Genomic DNA, 18,969 nt, shown 5'->3' with positions numbered 1-18,969 from the left:
CCCACCCCCATTTTATTCTAACAACCTTGTCAGACTGAGAGGCAGCGTGACAAGGAGCTTTGAAGCTGAACAGAGATTTGAGTCTGAGTCTCCCCAATGCTGCCCCAGTACTCTTAACAACTACAGCAAATCCTTCTTAAAGCACTGGCAGGCCCAATCTGCCAGGTGCCCTCCTATCAAGGAGGCGAGAGAGACCCCAAACCAAGAAGAAACATCTCTTTTCAGGGTTTTCATTTTGGCGTGGAGAAGGACACCCCCTCTACAAACAGTTGGAAATTACATCACACACAAGGTGGGGTTACTGTGGCTCAGGCAGGCCAAGGTGTGATATTCCTGAGGATTTAGCAAGTTTCGCATAGTTCCAGACACAGTTTACACAAAACATTAGCATTTGATAAGACCATCAGGATGCCCGTCGGACATCCCTCAATGCAGAGCATCTGGGCAAACCATGACAATTAATACAAAGGAGGTTCATAGATATAGGAGAGGAATTCCTTCAGGAACTTCCTTTGATTGCTGTCTGCCTACCTGTTCTCAGGTAAGGGGGATTAAGAAGGCAGAGGAAATATTGAGAGTCTTTAGAAGAGCCAAGATGGCTTTTAGATTGCTCTCCTGTACTATTTTAGACATGTGGCTTATACACTTATGTATGTGTGTTGTTGTTTAGTCGTGTCCAACTCTTTGTGACCCCATGGACCAGAGCACGCCCGGCACTCCTGTCTTTCACTGCCTCCCGCAATTTGGTCAAACTCATGCTGGTAGCTTCGAGAACACTGTCCAACCATCTCGTCCTCTCCCGTCCCCTTCTCCTTGTGCCCTCCATCTTTCCCAACATCAGGGTCTTTTCCAGGGAGCCTTCTCTTCTCATGAGGTGGCCAAGGTATTGGAGCCTCAGCTTCACGATCTGTCCTTCCAGTAAGCACTCTGGGCTGATTTCCTTCAGAATGGATAGGTTTGATCTTCTTGCAGACCACGGGACTCTCAAGAGTCTCCTCCAGCACCATAATTCAAAAGCATCAATTTTTCGGCGATCAGCCTTCTTTATGGTCCAGCTCTCACTTCCATACATCACTACTGGGATAACCATAGCTTTAACTATACAGACCTTTGTTGGCAAGATGTATGTGTGTTTACCTTGTGCAATTATCTATATTTTAGACCTTGGGATTCCTATAACAAACCCAAACCCTGGATAGGCACCTGCAACCTATCCATGATGGCGTACCTCATCAATTTAAGTCCTAGTATCAGTTCACAAATCAATGTTCCCAACTGATTTATGGAGCTTCTCCCTACTACCTCCCTTAATTTTCAAACTGGCATGCTTCCCCCCCCCCCCCTGTCAATGTACAAGTCCTAAGATGCTGGAAAGTAGCTCATTTTTACACTGATGTAAAAATGGAACTGGGCCAAAACACACCAGCTGAAGATCCTAGCCTATGTGGTAATTTCCCCAAGTCACAGTTTGTGCTACAGCTGGCCTTCTGAAACAGAAGATTAAAAGCAAAAACTACAAAAACACACCAAGAAACCACCACCACCCCACACACAATTTCCCAACTCGGTTCCTCTGCTGTATCTTAAAAACAGCTTATGGATGCCAAAAATGCTTCGCTTGACCTATAAAAATAAATAAATAGCAAAGATGTGAATAAAGTTTTGGAACATCCACAAGGTGTGGTTTCTTCAATAAAGGACAGCTGGCAGAAAGGAGGAGGGTTAGATAACGAAAAATAAGCAACAGCAGTTGGAGTACAGACCAATATATTCCGAGATGTTACAAAAGCATACATCTTTGATTTCATTTGTGCTGCCATAGATCTGATCTAAGGTAAAGGGTGTTCCAGGAGTTATGGTGTTAGGGATGGCTCTCCCTTTCACTCTTTCCCTTCCTTCCTACTTCGACAGAAGATGCTGTTATTTGTATATCTGAGGTCCAGGATTCCAGCCCCAGCATCTCCAAGGAAAGAATCACAAATGGGGAAACTGGGGAAAGATTATTCTTGCAACCCTGAGGAGCTTCTACTAAGCCTACACCTTGTCTTAGACCTCCTGCTAGCTGATATGTTAAACCACCTCAGACTGCAAGTGACGTTTCATTTAAATTATGGAAGGGCAGGGAGCCTCCTGTGGCCCTCCAGAACTTTTTGGACTTTATCTCCCATCATTCATTACCTTTGGCTATGCTAGCTGGGATTGATGTGAGTTGGAGCCCAACGTCAACTGAGAGGTTGCAGGTTCCTCATTCCTAATGGAATGGAATGTTCCACAGTATTAAAAAATGTCCTATACAGAGAGAAGTAAGGTAAAGGGAGCCCTGACCATTAGGTCCAGTCGTGGCCGACTCTGGGGTTGCGGCGCTCATCTCGTTTTATCGGCCGAGGGAGCCGGCATACATGTGGGCAGCATGACTAAGCCGCTTCTGGCGAACCAGAGCAGCGCACGGAAACGCCATTTACCTTCCTGCCGGAGTGGTACCTATTTATCTACTTGCACTTTGATGTGCTTTCGAACTGCTAGGTGGGCAGGAGCAGGGACCGAGCAATGGGAGCTCACCCCGTCACAGGGATTCGAACCGCCGACCTTCTGATCAGCAAGTCCTAGTGTAATGGGATGATTAGCTGCTTGTGCGTAAAATCGTGCTCCCTCAGAGTTTGTGCGACTCCACAAACCTCTGTGTGTGACAGAGCTCCACAAACATGTCTGCTCTTAGTCACTCGTAGAGTCTGACAGTGGCTGTCTGCGGAAGCGTTTCCAGCAAAGAAGCTCCTTAACGGAAACGCGTCTCCTGGACTCACGGCGTGACAGTTTCCGGCGAGGTGTGGGTCTCCCTATGGGAGACTCAGATACCTCCCCACTGTTCTCGCTGGAAGCGTCTCTGAGCCCTCCCTCCTGCTCGCATTCCCTCAGAGATCCACTCCTCCCCCTGCTGGTTCCTGCCTCAGCTGTTGAGTCTCTTTCTTCCTCCCTGAGACCCTCCACCGCCTGATGCTCCGATGGCAGTTCCCTGACATCCACCTCCCCTCCAGGGCCCCCCTCACCCCCTCCCATTTCCTCTTCCCTGGGAGGTGAAGGGTTAAAACCCCGAAAAGAATCTTCTTCATCTTCAGACGTCTCGAACAATTCCCTCCATCGATCGCCGTCCTGGCTCGCTGAATCCTCCTCCTCTTCGGAATCTGTGAACCCCTCCAACTCCTCTTCCTCGTCGGTGGTGGCAAAGTATTTCCTTCGGAACCTCGCTACAGGCTGAGGTTTGCGTGGGAACCTCTGATGAAAAGTTTCTATTAAAAATTCGTCATTGACATCCTCTGCCCTAACCCAGGTGTTTTCCGACTCCGGTTCCCCTTCCCACATTACCAAATACTCAACTTGATCTCCCTTCCACCTGGAATCGAGGATCTCCGCTACATGGTAGCTGTGTTCCTTCTCCTCCATTGCTGGTCCCCTAGTGACCCTCCCTTCACTGTCCCCTTTATACGGTGACAGCAATGACCTGTGGAAAACTGGGTGCAGCTTCATGTGGTTCGGTAACCGGAGTCTGAAAGCCACTGGGTTGACCTGCTGCATGACTTCAAATGGTCCCAGCCTTTTGGGTCTTAACTTCTTACAACCCCCTTTGAATGGCAACCCTTGGGTTGACAGCCACACCTGGTCCCCCACCCTGATGCTTTCACCTTCCCTTCTGTTTTTGTCTGCCTGCCTCTTATATTCCTCCTTAGCCCTGTTTAAGTTGAGTTGGAGCTGGCGATGGATCGCTTCCATTTCTTCAACGAACTGTTCTGCAGCTGGAACGCTCCAGTTCTCCCCTTCCCCCCCTGGGAAGGCTCTGGGATGGCACCCGTGATTAGCCAAAAAGGGGCTCATCCCCGTGGACACGTTCTCTGCATTGTTGTAGGCAAATTCTGCCAACGCCAGCTTCTCCACCCAATCATTCTCTCTGTCATTCACATAACACCTCAAATATTGCTGGAGGACACCATTAGCTCTTTCCGCCTGCCCGTTGGTTTCTGGATGACGGGCCGTTGAGAAATTAACCTCAACATGCAGTAAGCTCATGAGCTTCCTCCAGAACCTGGAAGTAAATTGTTTCCCTCGGTCTGAAACCACCCTCAAGGGGGCGCCATGCAACCTAAACACATTTTCTACAAACAATTTGGCTGTTTCTTCTGCTGTGACCGCATGTGAGCAGGCTATAAAGTGGGCCATTTTAGTTAACAGGTCTACCACAACCATGATGGCTGTTTTCCCTCTAGACCTTGGCAGATCAGTCATAAAATCTATGGCCACTGCTTCCCACGGTCTTTCAGGTGTGGGTAGTGGTTCTAATAAACCTGCCGGTGCCCGCCTCTCCCCCTTGGCTCGTTGGCATTGTTCACACCCTCTCACATACTCCCGCACATCTTCCCTGACCTTGGGCCACCAAAATTCCCTGGTAACCAGCCACATGGTTTTGTGTTGCCCAAAATGCCCTGCTGTGGGGCTATCGTGCAGTTGCTTGAGTACCTTCTCCCTCAATTCCCCTTCGGGTATATATAACGCTCCCTTGTAGTACAATGCCCCGTTTCTCTCCTCAAAACCCCCGGGTTTGTCTCCCTCCCTCCTGAGACCCCTGAGTTTGTCCTGGGCGTATTCATCATGCACCGTGCCCTCTACCAACTCCCTTTGCCCCACCAATGCCGCCCCACACACCCAGCGGTCCTCTGGAATGACATGGGTCTCTTCGGGTGCTCCCTCCCCCTCCAAATATTCAGGTTTGCGTGAGAGAGCGTCCGCCCTAACGTTCTCTGGGCCTGGCACGTAACAAATCTCAAAGTTAAATTTGGAGAACTCCTGGGCCCATCTCAACTGCCGTTGGTTGAGCACTCGCGCAGTTCTCCAATACTCTAGATTCTTATGGTCCGTGCACACTTGCACCTTATGTTGTGCACCAATTAGCAGGTGCCTCCATTTCCGGAAAGCCTCATGAATAGCAAGAAGTTCCCGGTCGTACACCGTGTAGTTCCTCTCGGATTTGTTCAGCTTTCGCGAAAAGAAGGCACACGGTCGCCACTCTGACTCCTCCTTCCCCGACTGCAGAAGAAGCACCGCCCCTATGGCTCTGTCAGATGCGTCTGTTTCGACCCTCAGCTTCTTTTGTAAGTCCACATGCAGAAGTTGTTCTTCCGAGGCGAAGGCCCTCTTCAGTTCCTCAAACGCTCGCTCCGCCTCCGCCGTCCATACAAACTTCTTTTTACTGCTGAGACAGTCCGTAATGGGCGCCGTCAGGTGGGCGAAGTTTCGGATGAACTTACGATAAAAGTTTCCAAACCCTAGGAACCTCTGCACATCCTTCTTGGTTTTGGGTGTTTTCCAGTCCAGCACTGCCTGCACCTTACCGGGATCCATGGCCAATCCCTTGTCTGACAGGCGGTACCCCAGGAATTCCACCTCCTTGGTATGAAACTGACACTTCTCCAGTTTCACCCACAGCCTGTTGGCTTGCAGCCTGCTCAACACTTCTCTGACGTCTCTCACATGTTGCTCCTCATTCTCCGAATACACCAACACATCATCTAGGAAGGCAACGCAATTCTTGTAGAGCAAAGGACCCAGTACGTGGTTCATAAAAGATTGAAAGCACGCTGAGCCTGCTTGTAATCCAAAAGGCATAACGAGATATTCAAATGCCCCCAAAGGGGTAAACATGGTGGTTTTCCATTCATCCCCTTTCCTTATACGTATCAGGTTGTACGCCCCCCTTAGATCCAGCTTTGTAAAAATCTTTCCCTTCCTCACCCTGGTCAAAATATCATCAATCCTGGGCATAGGGAAAGTCACTGGTTCAGTCACTGCATTTAACCTCCTAAAATCACATACAAGTCTCGGCTTGTCCGTGTGCTTTTTATCCACAAAAAACACTGGGCTACCCCCCGCTGCCTTGGACTCTCTGATGAAGCCCCTCTTCAGGTTCTTGTCAATAAATTCTCGCAACTCCTGCATTTCTCTGTCTGACATGGCATACAACTTGCCCACAGGAAGCTGTGCTCCAGGGAGTAGATTGATCTGGCAATCAAAGGGCCTATGAGGGGGTAGTTGATCAGCTTCCTTCTCGCTGAACACGTCGCTGAGATCTGCATACTGTGGTGGTACCTTCACCTTCTCCATTACTTCTGTCCCTGCTAGGGTGGCTTGGGCCCCTGCTGAACCCTTTCCCCCTTTGCAGTGTTCTAAGCAATGTGCTGAACCAAAGGAAACCACTCTTTGATGCCAGCCCACCAGCGGATCATGTAGCGCTAGCCAGCTCATTCCCAAAATAATGGGAGCGCCTCCCAAGGTGGCCACATTAAACGCTATCAGTTCTGTGTGCCTTGCCACCCTCATTATCATTGGGACGGTCTGCAAGCTGACTCCTCCTCCCAACAACTCCCTGCCATCGATCGTGGTCACCTGCAGGGGGTTGCTTAAAGGGATCGTCTGTATCTGGTGTTCAGCAGCAAACTCCTTGCTCATAAAATTGCAGGAGCTGCCTGAGTCCAACAGCGCCTTTATTTTTAGGGGGTGTCCATTTTGCAGCTCTAGCGACACATCAATAACTAGAGCAGGTTGAGGAGCTTCTGGCACGGGCACTTTCACTGCTCTTTGGCCTGGTTGCAGTGCCCCGACTGTGGCAACCAGGCGTTGGCTTTTACCTGCTCCGTTTCTCCCTGCTCTCCTCCCTCAACAGCTCCCACCATCCCTTGCCATTCCTTCCTCTGGGGGCAGACTCTGGCAAAGTGGCCTGGCTGTTGGCAGAGATAGCATTTCCGGGCGCCTTTTCCCTCCTTCTTAACCCCCTCACTGGGTTTTGAAAATGCGCGCGCGCGCGCTGTTCCGATTTCCATCGGCTCTGCCGGCGGGAAAGCTGGCTCAGGAATGTCTGGAATGCGGAACTCCTTCCAACGTTCCCCTCTCCCTTCCCGCCTCTCCAAGGCTCTTGCCTCCTGACGCGCTCCTATGGTCAGCGCAGATTTGGTCAGCTGATCCATAGACACCGCCCTGGGGCTCCGGGACAGCTCGTCTTTCACAGCCGAAGAAAGACCTTCTTCAAATAGCATCTGAATAGGTGCCGCCGATAAATCCCAACCCAGTCTGTGAATCAGCATGGTAAACTCAGTCCAGTACTCACGGACAGATCGGCTTCCCTGCTTGCAAGCCATTAGCTGTCTGCGCACCACCCCTTCCTCAATATCGCTGGAAAACATGATATCCATTGCTCTAAAGAACTTCATCGTGTCCTTTAGGACGTCATTGTGCGTTGCCATTAGGGGTCGAACCCAGTCCCGCGCCCCTTTCTCAAGATGCCCAATTACGAAAGCAACTCGCGATTCCTCATCAGGGAACTCATCGAACTGCACATTAATGGCATATTGCATCTCTGTCCTAAAGGCATGGTAATCCTTGGGGTCCCCCCCAAACTTCTGCACCAATCCTGGTACCTTTCTGGGGAACTGAGTGGCTCTCCCCTTCTTGTCTGCATCCTGAGCCCTTCTCTCCTCAAGCCTCGCCGTCTGCAGCGCAAGTTGGACTTCCAACGCTCGGTACCTTTCTTCCAAGCTTGGACCAGCGCCAACTCCTGCTCCTCCGGTTCCGGCTGGTTCGCTCATGATGCTTTCTCCTGCACAGGCAGCGTACAGAGACTGTCAGACTGCTGTAATGGGATGATTAGCTGCTTGTGCGTAAAATCGTGCTCCCTCAGAGTTTGTGCGACTCCACAAACCTCTGTGTGTGACAGAGCTCCACAAACATGTCTGCTCTTAGTCACTCGTAGAGTCTGACAGTGGCTGTCTGCGGAAGCGTTTCCAGCAAAGAAGCTCCTTAACGGAAACGCGTCTCCTGGACTCACGGCGTGACAGTTTCCGGCGAGGTGTGGGTCTCCCTATGGGAGACTCAGATACCTCCCCACTGTTCTCGCTGGAAGCGTCTCTGAGCCCTCCCTCCTGCTCGCATTCCCTCAGAGATCCACTCCTCCCCCTGCTGGTTCCTGCCTCAGCTGTTGAGTCTCTTTCTTCCTCCCTGAGACCCTCCACCGCCTGATGCTCCGATGGCAGTTCCCTGACACCTAGGCTCTGTGGTTTAACCCACAGCGCCACCCACGTCCCCTACAGAGAGAAGTAGCATACCATTTAAGGGTTCATCTTGCTAACCCTTGCCCCTTGAAAGCTGCTTTCTATATAGAAAGAAAGAAAGAAAGAAAGAAAGAAAGAAAGAAAGAAAGAAAGAAAGAAAGCTGCTTTCTAGGTGCAACTGCATTTTTAATTTTCTTTTTTATGGAGGAGCACACTGTTATGTGAAGCAGTTTAAAGTGCCGCCCAGCTGCCCCAGGTACAGATTTTACTATATTGGTAAGACAAGCCATGTACTTCAGGATTTGTGACACAAAGGAACTGAAATTTGGGCCTGGAAGTGAAGGTTGGGGGGACCTTTTGAAACTGATTGTGCTACTTGTTGCTTAGAAGAGAAAGCTGCCGTGACTGAGATGCTCCTTTGTTGAAAGCCGTGCCATGCCAGCTAAGTCGAGCCCATTCTTTGTCTCCAACTGTACATTGCCCACTCAAATACTACACAGCAGCGTGGCAGGGACAGAACTGTAACAAGCCTCCTGCGGATACTAATGAAAGGGACATTGGCAGTCATTACATATACCAGTGGCGCACTCATCAATTATCTGTGTGGATCTTTATGTAACGAGAACAGCATCCTACGCGCAAGAGGGAGGTAGCAGCGGACTCAGGAGAACCCTGAGGTTTGCAGAAGTACAAAATATACTATATCTTTGGGGAACCAAAGTCCCTGAGGAACCCCAACCCTTCCCCCCGAAAAAGCACAATGAAGACAGAGCATTTTCAGTGGCCCACTGACTGCTGAACAGGGGAAGCAGAAAACTGGGAAGGAAGGGAAAGGATTATCCAGAACAGGAGCAGTCCACCCTGCAACAATTTGTTGCAGCAGGCCCCACTGTATTCTGTAGCAAAACTCTAAGCTTCTGAACTGTGTACGCTGCTTACAATGTGGGGTGTAAACTGAAGACGCAGGTGGAATGCAGTACTGCTTAAATCATGGGTAGGCAAACTTAGGTCCGGGAGTCGGATCTGGGCCAAATCGCCTTCTAAATTCAGCCCGCAGACGGTCCGGGAATCAGCGTGTTTTTACATGAGTAGAATGTGTGCTTTTATTTAAAATGCATCTCTGGGTTATTTGTGGGGCATAGGAATTCGTTCATTTCCCCCCAAAATCTAGTCCGGCCCCCCACAAGGTCTGAGGGACAGTGGACCGGCCCCCTGCTGAAAAGGTTTGCTAATACCTGGCTTAAATGTTCTCTTTAAAGGCGAGTCCCACTGGCTGAATTCCTGGTAGTGCAAGTGGGTTTAACAACCATCTTCCCAACAGTTGCTAGAGTGCAATTATCATCATTATTATTATATGAATTACTTCCCACGAGGCATCGCAAAGCCATTTACATTCTGATCTAAGCCATTAATAACAATATAAAAGAACATCAGCACATACATACATAAAAGCAATTGAAATTCAAGTCAGATGGCTGCTAAAGCCTCCGTTTCTCTGGGACAGGGGTGGGGAGCCATTTGCCCTCCAGATGTTGCTGTGAGCTGTGCTTTTTACTAGGGCTCACTGGCGTGTCATGTTGTATTCAAACAGGACTAGCGAGCTTAGGGCTAATTAATGCATGAAGAGGTCATGACCACAGAATTGTATTCCTAGACTCAGCTAGGTCATGCCCCTCACCTGGAATGAAGTAAATTAAGTTTCCTCCTTTGTTCATTCTCTTTCATTATGTGAATTCACTGAGGTAGGAAGTGCCTGAATTAGCTTGTTACAAGCTCAGGCTGTGTGCTTTTCCACTATATTTTGTCTTCCAAGCTTTCTACCTGTGTTCTTCTGGCTGCTGCATGGAATCACACATGAATCTGACCTTTGGCATTTGTAAGTAAAGCATTTAAACTTACTAATGGTGTGGTATGCTCGTTGTGAGATGGGAAGCACTGTAAGCGGACTAGAATGGGGTAGTTAAAGGGTCTAACAGCCTATATTCCTCACACTTCACTGTGTTGCATGATTTTGTGTCTTTGAACTCTGCTAGGGGTTCTCTCTTGCTGGAGAGTGTGTTTACCCCACGCTAGGGAGCCAGCCAATTCTTTTATTAACTACAGATACAGATCCATATTTACTATTTCCCCCAGCAACTGATTAGGCTGTCAACAACCTGGTTAATTTTAAGGCAAGATCCGTAGGCCAGTATCCTAAGGGCTTTCAAAATCTCAACCTAACATTAACTAAAAAGTTCACTTACGCTTGTATGTTGATCAAAAGTGACAATTTATTTACTTGGATCTTCTTCAGAGTTGGTCATAGATTAGTCAGTTTATCAGGCTTGAAAAGATTGAGTTGCATTAGTGGGATCAGACTTTGGGAGTGGACCCACAGCTTACTGACCCAAATTGCCTTTGTCAGCTGTTTTAGATTACTTGCCATTAGTCAGAGCCAAGGATGGTGTCACCTCGTTTATCCACGAATCAACTATTTAATGGGTACTTCAGCTGCTAATGCAAATACATTTCTTTTAAAACTCAGAATGTACTAGCACCAGTTTTCCTGGTGAGGATAGAAAGAGGAAATTACTGTAATCATTTCTTAGCTGCAAGCGCATTAGCACTGTGTTTATTTTACAGCTTTTGGATCGATGCTGAGTTGTCAGAGCAGCAGGTCAGATTAATTTTCAACTACAGACACCAAGAGGTCACCTGTTCTCCCAGGTAAGTGTTGGCTTGGTTCCTTGTTCGATGGAGCAGACTCTCAAACAAAAGTGTGCTAGTAAGGCTTTGTTGTTGTTGTTGTTTAGTCATTTAGTCGTGTCCGCCTCTTCATGACCCCCTGGACCAGAGCACGCCAGGCACTCCTGTCTTCCACTGCCTCCCACAGTTTGGTCAAACTTTTGTTGGTAGCTTCGAGAACACTGTCCGAGATGAGCGCCGCAACCCCAGAGTCAACCACGACTGGACCTAATGGTCAGGGGTCCCTTTACCTAAATGGAGCTAGGATTGCAGCTTAAGTATGTCACTGCACTTGCAACATTCCTTCTCCCTCCTCTTTGTTGTTTCCTCCACTTTTAGCAGATTTAAGTTCTTCCAAGGCATGGACTTGGTTTTTGTGTGCGTATATTGTACTGTAAAATACTTTGTGTACTTATTGTATAAGGATAATGATGATAACAGAGTTCTGTTTGGTAAAATATAACTTGGGTTAGGATTTTGAATGTATTATTCCTCAGATTAATTCGTCACTTTTTCATTGCCCTTGCTGTTTTGTTCAAAATTGGCAGCTCAGGAGTTATGCCAGTTGCAAATGGAGAGGCAGGGCTTAAGCGCAGCAGTAGAGCATCTGTTCTGTATGCAGAATATCTCTCATTCAATCTCTTGGTATCTCAAGGTAGGTCTGACCTTCCTGTGTTCCTGTGAATCGAAGACGCATTATTTGAAGTTACAAGGTCATATAGCTAAAAAGGGCACCCCTTTTCCTTGGAAGGCTGTTTCCCCATCTGTATTCTCTCTCTCTCTCATTTTACTTCAGGATATTGTGAGGAAAATAACCTAACAACTGACGCCTCCAAAGTAATTTGCTTTTCAATAGACCTCACTACCCAGCTGTCCTGGGTCTATCATTTGCATGGAAATATACTTTTTCATTTCCTTGCCACCTGCTATTTACTTGCTATTGTACTTTCGTATTTTTTAAAAGACCTATTCAATGTGGTTCAGGAATACAATGTATTTTTGGCATCCAAGACCCCCTTTTTCTGCATCGGAGGGTCACAGACGCCATGGCAAAACCCTTGAGTCTAAAAGTCGAAGGATGTGTACTCACTATACCTTTGAGCATTACGGTGGTACCTCGGGTTACATACGCTTCAGGTTACAAACTCCGCTAACCCAGAAAAAGTACTTCTGGTTAAGAACTTTGCTTCAGGATGAGAACAGAAATCGCAGCGCGGCAGCGGGAGGCCCCATTAGCTAAAGTGGTGCTTCAGGTTAAGAACAGACCTCCAGAAAGAATTAAGTACGTAACCAGAGGTACCACTGTATTCACAGCTTATTCCTTCCCTCAAATGATTATGGGCACTGTACTTTGTGAGAGGTAAACTTTAAAGGTATAGCATGTACACATGACATTTTATTCTGGAATCAATGGAAACTGTGTGATTATTTTATTCTACACAGTGGTGTAGTGGTTAAGAGCGGTAGACTTGTAATCTGGGGAACCGGGTTCGATTCCCCGCTCCTCCACATGCAGCTGCTGGGTGACCTTGGGCCAGTCACACTTCTCTGAAGTCTCTCAGCCCCACTCACCTCACAGAGTGTTTGTTGTGGGGGAGGAAGGGAAAGGAGATTGTTAGCCGCTTTGAGACTCCTTCGGGTAGTGATAAAGCGGGGTATCAAATCCAAACTCTTCTTCTTCTTCTCTTGCATCATTTTTGCCCCAGAAAAGCACTTGCTGACTTGAGAATCTGGCTTCATTCTGATCGTAAAAGTTCGTTGCAGATTGATTCTGCATTACTCTGCAGTCTGTCCATTGGAAAATGCTTGTAGGCGGTCCCAGCAACGTATGGGGTGTAACCACACCTGCCAATAACCTCGTAGGTAGGCGCACACCAAGCTCGCAGATCACAACCACAACTTCTTTCTTCATGTTACCTGGGGCGTGTGCAGGTGCGAAACAGTGCAGATAGGAGGTGTCTCAAGTAACCACACAGGTCCTTGTGGACAGCAAGACCTAGACTGAAAGCAGCATGCTGAGGACGGGTATGAATGGTTCCAGAGTGTGCATAAACCACATTTTTGTGCTACAAATGGCTCACGGAGAGATCAGGTAGGATTACTGTTGTTGTTCTTTAGGGTGGATGCTGTTTGCTGAGCCATTCTGTTGTAAGAACATGCAGACTCTCAAGCTACACAGGAAGTAGACCTGAGCATGGGGAAAATACTGATCTCAGCTAGTTCTGCGGGATGCTTTCATGGAGCGAAATGCCAGCTAAGAGCTTTGACTACTGGGTGCTATAATCTCCTTTGTTTCCAATGTTCAGGCTGTGAGTTTTGCTCCACAGATAAGCAAAATGGCACCACTCATGAAGGAGAGGGAAGTATCAGGTAGGCTTGGGGAGACTTGGAAGTCTGCAAAAATCTCTTTTTTTGCGGTGGGGGGTGGGGGCGAAACAGCAAAGGACTGAGCATGCTCAGTGGCCAGGGAATCCCAACCAACCCTTGACTGAAGGGGAGAAAATGGGGTAATGGAAAAGGAGTGGCTGGAATCCAGAATGAGACGCCCTCCATGTTGCAGCATTTTGTCTTGGGACTCCTGCAGATCTTTGCATTGTGGTTGCTGCCCTGGCATTTTGTGTGAGGAGGCAAGGCAGAACTGGACAGCTTCTGCTTTGCTTTGCCTCAGAGGATTCCTGCAGGCGATAATCTTCTAGCAAATGTGCAGTTTGATTTACCATATTTTTCGCGCCATAAGACACACCTAGTTCTTAGAGGGGGAATGCAAGAAAAAATAAAATAAAGGGAACGCTGAGCAGAGCCTCTATGCATCCCAAGCTCTGCTCAGCGCTCCCTTTCACGAGCCTCGTGGAGCATGTATGCGGCTCTTGGGGGCTTTTCCCCAAGAAGGGAGAAGGGCAGCCTGTCACTGATGGGCTGCCCTTCTCCCTCCTCGGGAAAAAGCCCCCAAGAGCCACACGCACGCTCCACGCGGCTCTTTAAAGGGAGCGCGGATCTTGGGGGCTTTTCCAGGAGGTGGGGGAAGGGACAGAGGGGTTAAGCCAGAAGCTAGAACAGCAAGAGGGAGCGCTGCGCAGCGATCCCTCTCGCTGTTCTGGCTTCTGGGATAGCCACCAGCCTGCATTCGCTCCATAAGATGCACACACATTTCCCCTTACTTTTTAGGAGGGAAAAGGTGCGTCTTATAGAGCGAAAAGTACGGCACATATCAATGAGCATCCTGCCATTCTTCCATGAAACTCAAGGTGTTTGTGGACAGGGTTCCTCAGATCTGACCAGCGCTGCTTAATGTTACCGAGATTGCTTCGTCCTGTGGCTTCGGGCAACAAAGTCTAATTGTTCTTTCCTCAAACTATTCATTTATTTGTTCCAGAATATTTTTAGCCTGCCCTGCATTCAAAATCTCAGAGTGGGTTACAGTATGTAAAACAACAACAATACTCCCAACAAAATAAATAAGAGCAGGTGAAAATTATAATTTTAAAATTACAGCACAAAACTGAGGAGTTTGACTTGCATCCCAGAAGAACGCAGGGCAAAATCATAGGTCTTATCTTAGCCTGGTACTGAAATGTCACAAGGGCGAGTGCCTAGTGTATTTCCAAGGAGAGGATGTTCTGGGGGCACATTTCAAATTCTGAGTGAGCGCTGAGGGCACCAGCCACAAAATTACTGCCCAGGGGTGGGGGTGGCATGACATAACACAGGAAGAATATAGTCACTGCTGATTTTCCACTTTCCGCCCCTGGACAACCTCACACTTGCTAAGAGACCCAGGTGGAATCTTCACACACATTAAAAAATGCTGCGAAAATGCTTTTTTAAAAAAAAGTTTTGAAAAATACACTGAAATTTCCGTAGCTCACTGTCGCCATCTAGTGTCACAGTTGTATACTGCACTTTACAACACACCTAAAACATTTTATTTGCAGCTGTATAGCTGAGTCCCCAGTGTGGTATAGTGGTTAGAGTGCTGGGCTAGGACCTGGGAGACCAGGGTTCAAATCTTCACTCAGCCACAAACCTTGCTGGATGACCAATGGACCAGTCATTGCCTCTCAGCTTAACTTACCTGGCAGGGATGTTGTGAAGAGAGGGAGACCCATGTTGTGACCCATGTAGGCCACCTTGAACTCCTTGGAGCAAAAGGTGAGATATAAATACAATGACTAAATAAATAAATAGGAAGGCAGCAGTGTCTTGCTGGTCCCGATGGCAAAGATAAAGGCACAAGAGTATTGTTTTCCCCAGTGCCACTCCTAAACCAAAGTGCCTGCTTACCTGGGAGTGAGCCCCATTAAGCACAAAGAGACTTACTTCTGAAATAGATAAGTATAAGTTATCTATACAGCATAGCTGTCAACTTTCCCCTTTTCTTGCAAGGAATCCTATTCAGAATAAGGGAATTTCCCTTTGAAAAAGGAAACGTTGACAGTTATGCTATACAGTGAGTACTTGATGAGGGCCTGGGCATCAGCTCCTGCACAACTGGGGACATAACTAAGACTTTTTGCAAATGTTCCCCATTTCCCCATCAGGAGAGGGGAATCTTAAACATCAACCTGCAACTACTGTACAGTAGTAGTATTTGTAGAAAATACAGTGGTACCTCGGGTTAAGTACTTAATTTGTTCCAGAGGTCCTTTCTTAACCTGAAGCTGTTCTTAACCTGAAGCACCACTTTAGCTAATGGGGCCTCCTGCTGCCGCCGCACCGCCAGAGCACGATTTCTGTTCTCATCCTGAAGCAAAGTTCTTAAGCTGAAGCACTATTTCTGGGTAATAATAATAATAATAATAATAATAATAATAATAATAATAATAATTTATTATTTATACCCCGCCCATCTGGCTGGGTTTCCCCAGCCACTCTGGGCGGCTTCCAAAAGAATATTAAAATACTGTGATACATCAAACATTAAAAGCTTCCCTAAACAGGGCTGCCTTCAGATGTCTTCTAAAAGTCTGGTAGTTGTTGTTCTCTTTGACATCTGGTGGGAGGGCGTTCCACAGGGAGGGCGCCACTACCGAGAAGGCCCTCTGCCTGGTTCCCTGTAACTTGGCTTCTCACAGTGAGGGAACCGCCAGAAGGCCCTCGGTGCTGGACCTCAGTGTCCGGGTAGAACGATGGAGGTGGAGACGCTCCTTCAGGTATACTGGACCGAGGCCGTTTAGGGCTTTAAAGGTCAGCACCAACACTTTGAATTGTGCTCGGAAACGTACTGGGAGCCAATGTAAGTCTGTTATATGGTCTCGGCGGCCGCTCCTAGTCACCGGTCTGGCTGCTGCATTCTGGATTAGTTGTAGTTTCCGGGTCACCTTCAAAGGTAGCCCCACGTAGAGCGCATTGCAGTAGTCCAAGCGGGAGATAACCAGAGCATGCACCACTCTGGCGAGGCAGTCCGTGGGCAGATAGGGTCTCAGCCTACGTACCAGATGGAGCTGGTACACAGCTGCCCTGGACACAGATTTAACCTGTGCCTCCATGGACAGCTGTGAGTCCAAAATGACTCCCAGGCTGCGCACCTGGTCCTTCAGGGGCACAGTTACCCCATTCAGGACCAGGGAATCCTCCACACCTGCCCGCCTCCTGTCCCCCAGAAACAGTACTTCTTTAGCAGAGTCTGTAACCTGAAGCATATGTAACCTGAAGCGTATGTAACCTGAGGTACCACTGTAACTTCTAGGGAGTATCTAGTCACAGATGAGTCTACCATAGGAGAGATGGAGCCCAGTTGCTAGGAAGAAACAGAAGGGCAAACTATGGAGACTAGCAGGAAAAGTGCACTTAAGGTCAGGGGGTAAGAAAAGAGTTTTGGGACCCCTGGGATCCCTGTTGCAAGCTGTCCAAACAATTCACTTGTCAATCATAACTCTGATTTCACTCATTGGCTAAACACCCCAACAGGAGTGAACAGCCAGGGCTGGCTCATTTCTCTTGGATTGCTTCGAAGGGTGCCTGCACAGTTTGCTTTGTAACTTTCTTCCTAGGCGGCCAAGAGCCTTACATTTTATTTTAAATGAAAGCTTAGACCCCGGGACACCTGCAAAGGCCTTCACAGGTGCTATGACACCCACAGTGCCAGGTCGGCAACCCCCAAATTAGACAGCAAGCCGTCCAAATGCAGCCTGGCTCTGGGCGCAGGTTTAGGAACAGCTGCGATGCTATAATAATTTACACCATCTGAACAAGTCTCTTGGGAGCTATTTTGGCCTGTCCATAATTGATGGTGTTCTATAGCATTCCAACACCCACCCTAACCCCACCCACATGCCTCCTATGCCACAGTAGAAAGAAGAGTTTCCTCCAGAAAGACCAATCTTGGTGGACTAGAAACAGCTGTTCCTTTGCTGTTCAAGCAGCTGCTTCAGGACCTGCCGAAGACCTATAAAAATTTGCCCTGCCGTGACCTCAGCGCTGCAAGCAGGTATGTTTGCACTACTTTGCTGGGGCTGCGTGCCTTAGCTGAAACCCAGGAAAGAGCATCTGGGCTGCCTTTTAGAACTGAGATTGTTTCTGTGCATGGTCCCTTCAAACACAGGGCAAGACAAAATGACTGTGAGCTTGCCATACAGAAATAGGGCAGACACCAACAGAGCCAGTACTGGGTAGTCCTAAAAGTATTCCTGTGGTTCTCTAACTGGGATCCTACCAGCTATGACAGGGTGCCTCTGTGGGTCCTTAATGGCTACTGAGAGTTAGGAGAGTGTCTAAGCCAGAGACTGTACTTTTTGAGAATACTAAGGAAAAACCATCTTCCGCAGAAACTGCTGCTTGCCTTCTATCACTGTGCCATTGAGAGCGTGCTCACTTATGGCTTATGTGTGTGGTACGGAAGCTGTACTACCTGGGACAGGTTGGGGTTGTGCAGAGTTGTTAAGGCAGCAGAGAGCATTGTTGGCTGCCCACTCTCCACCTTAGAGCAGATTTATGCCACAAGGTGCCATAGGAAGGCACTGGACATAGTAAAAGATCCATCGCATCCTGGTCACTGTCTCTTCGAGCTCTTGCCGTCGGAACGGAGATACAGGACGATGAAGACAAGAACGAGTCGTCTTAAGAACAGCTTCTTCTCCAGAGCGATCTCGGCCCTGAATGGGAAGCCCGGACTTTGAAAGTCATCTAATCTCCCTTGCTGTATTATATCGTATTGTTTAATTAGTGTTTTTATGGAGCAGTCAAGTAATTTTGTTGTCCCCGAAGGGGGCAATGACAATAAAGATATTATTATTATTATTATTATTATTATTATTATTTCCTCCCGGAGCAAAGCTTCAGGCAAGTCCAAAGTCTGTTTTGGGGGCCTAATCCCTCAAATTCCTGGGATTGCTAAATTGTAAAATCCTAAAAAAAAGCTCAACAGCTTTGGTCGGCCCTCACACATGTTTACTTCATCTTTGAAAAAAGTTTGGGCACCCCTGCTTTATATCGTTCATTGAAAGATGTTACTTGATAACAGGACTGAAAGCCTAATGGGTTTCCTCAAGTCTATTTCAGTGCCTTTAAGCAGGCAGTGGGACGCGGTGGCGCTGTGGGTTAAACCACAGAGCCTAGGGCTTGCCGATCAGAAGGTCAGCGGTTCGTATCCCCGCGACGGGGTGAGCTCCCGTTGCTCGGTCCCTGCTCCTGCCAACCTAGCAGTTCGAAAGCACTTCAAAAGTGCAAGTAGATAAATAGGTACCTCTCTGGCAGGAAGGTAAACGGCGTTTCCGTGCGCTGCACTGGTTCGCCAGAAGCGGCTTAGTCATGCTGGCCACATGACCCAGAAGCTGTACGCCGGCTCCCTCGGCCAGTAAAGTGAGATGAACGCCGCAACCCCAGAGTCGCGACTGGGCCTAATCGTCAGGGGTCCCTTTACCCTTAAGCAGGCAGTAGCCAAAGTATAATTTCAAAGCAGACCTAAAGATGTCTTTCTATAGACTGGTTTGTTTTCAGGCTATCTGTTCATAGAGCATTTATCCTGATTAATTTTTTCAGGGACATAGGAGCCAACTTCAGAGGGCCATGGATGCTTGGGCACCCAGAATCATATAATTGTGGGGACGGGGGCACCCACAAAGTCAATGAGCGCAGCCGGTTGGCAGAGGCAGGCAGCCAGCTACAACCCCAGAGTCGTCCGCGACTGGACCTAATGGTCAGGGGTCCCTTTACCTTTACC

General features: G+C 48.2%; 1 protein-coding gene across 4 annotated transcripts in view; it reads left to right on the top strand.

Moving 5' to 3' along the window:
• Positions 1 to 10,686: 10,686 nt before the first annotated feature.
• CMKLR2 (chemerin chemokine-like receptor 2) overlaps positions 10,687 to 18,969 on the top strand; it is a gene marked incomplete at its 3' end in the record, with an annotated part of 31,023 nt that continues 22,740 nt past the window's right edge. Inside the window, exon 1 of one of the 4 annotated variants that reach the window (XM_081182685.1) lies at positions 10,687 to 10,793. The remainder of the gene's footprint in view (positions 10,794 to 18,969) is intronic. The other 3 variants (XM_081182681.1, XM_081182683.1, XM_081182679.1) reach the window with 3 other exon arrangements.

Source organism: Podarcis bocagei, assembly GCF_964188305.1.
Source record: "Podarcis bocagei genome assembly, chromosome: 1".
Taxonomy (NCBI): domain Eukaryota; kingdom Metazoa; phylum Chordata; class Lepidosauria; order Squamata; family Lacertidae; genus Podarcis; species Podarcis bocagei.
Note: the sequence above shows the minus strand (reverse complement) of the source record. Positions and strands in the feature narration are given on the sequence as shown.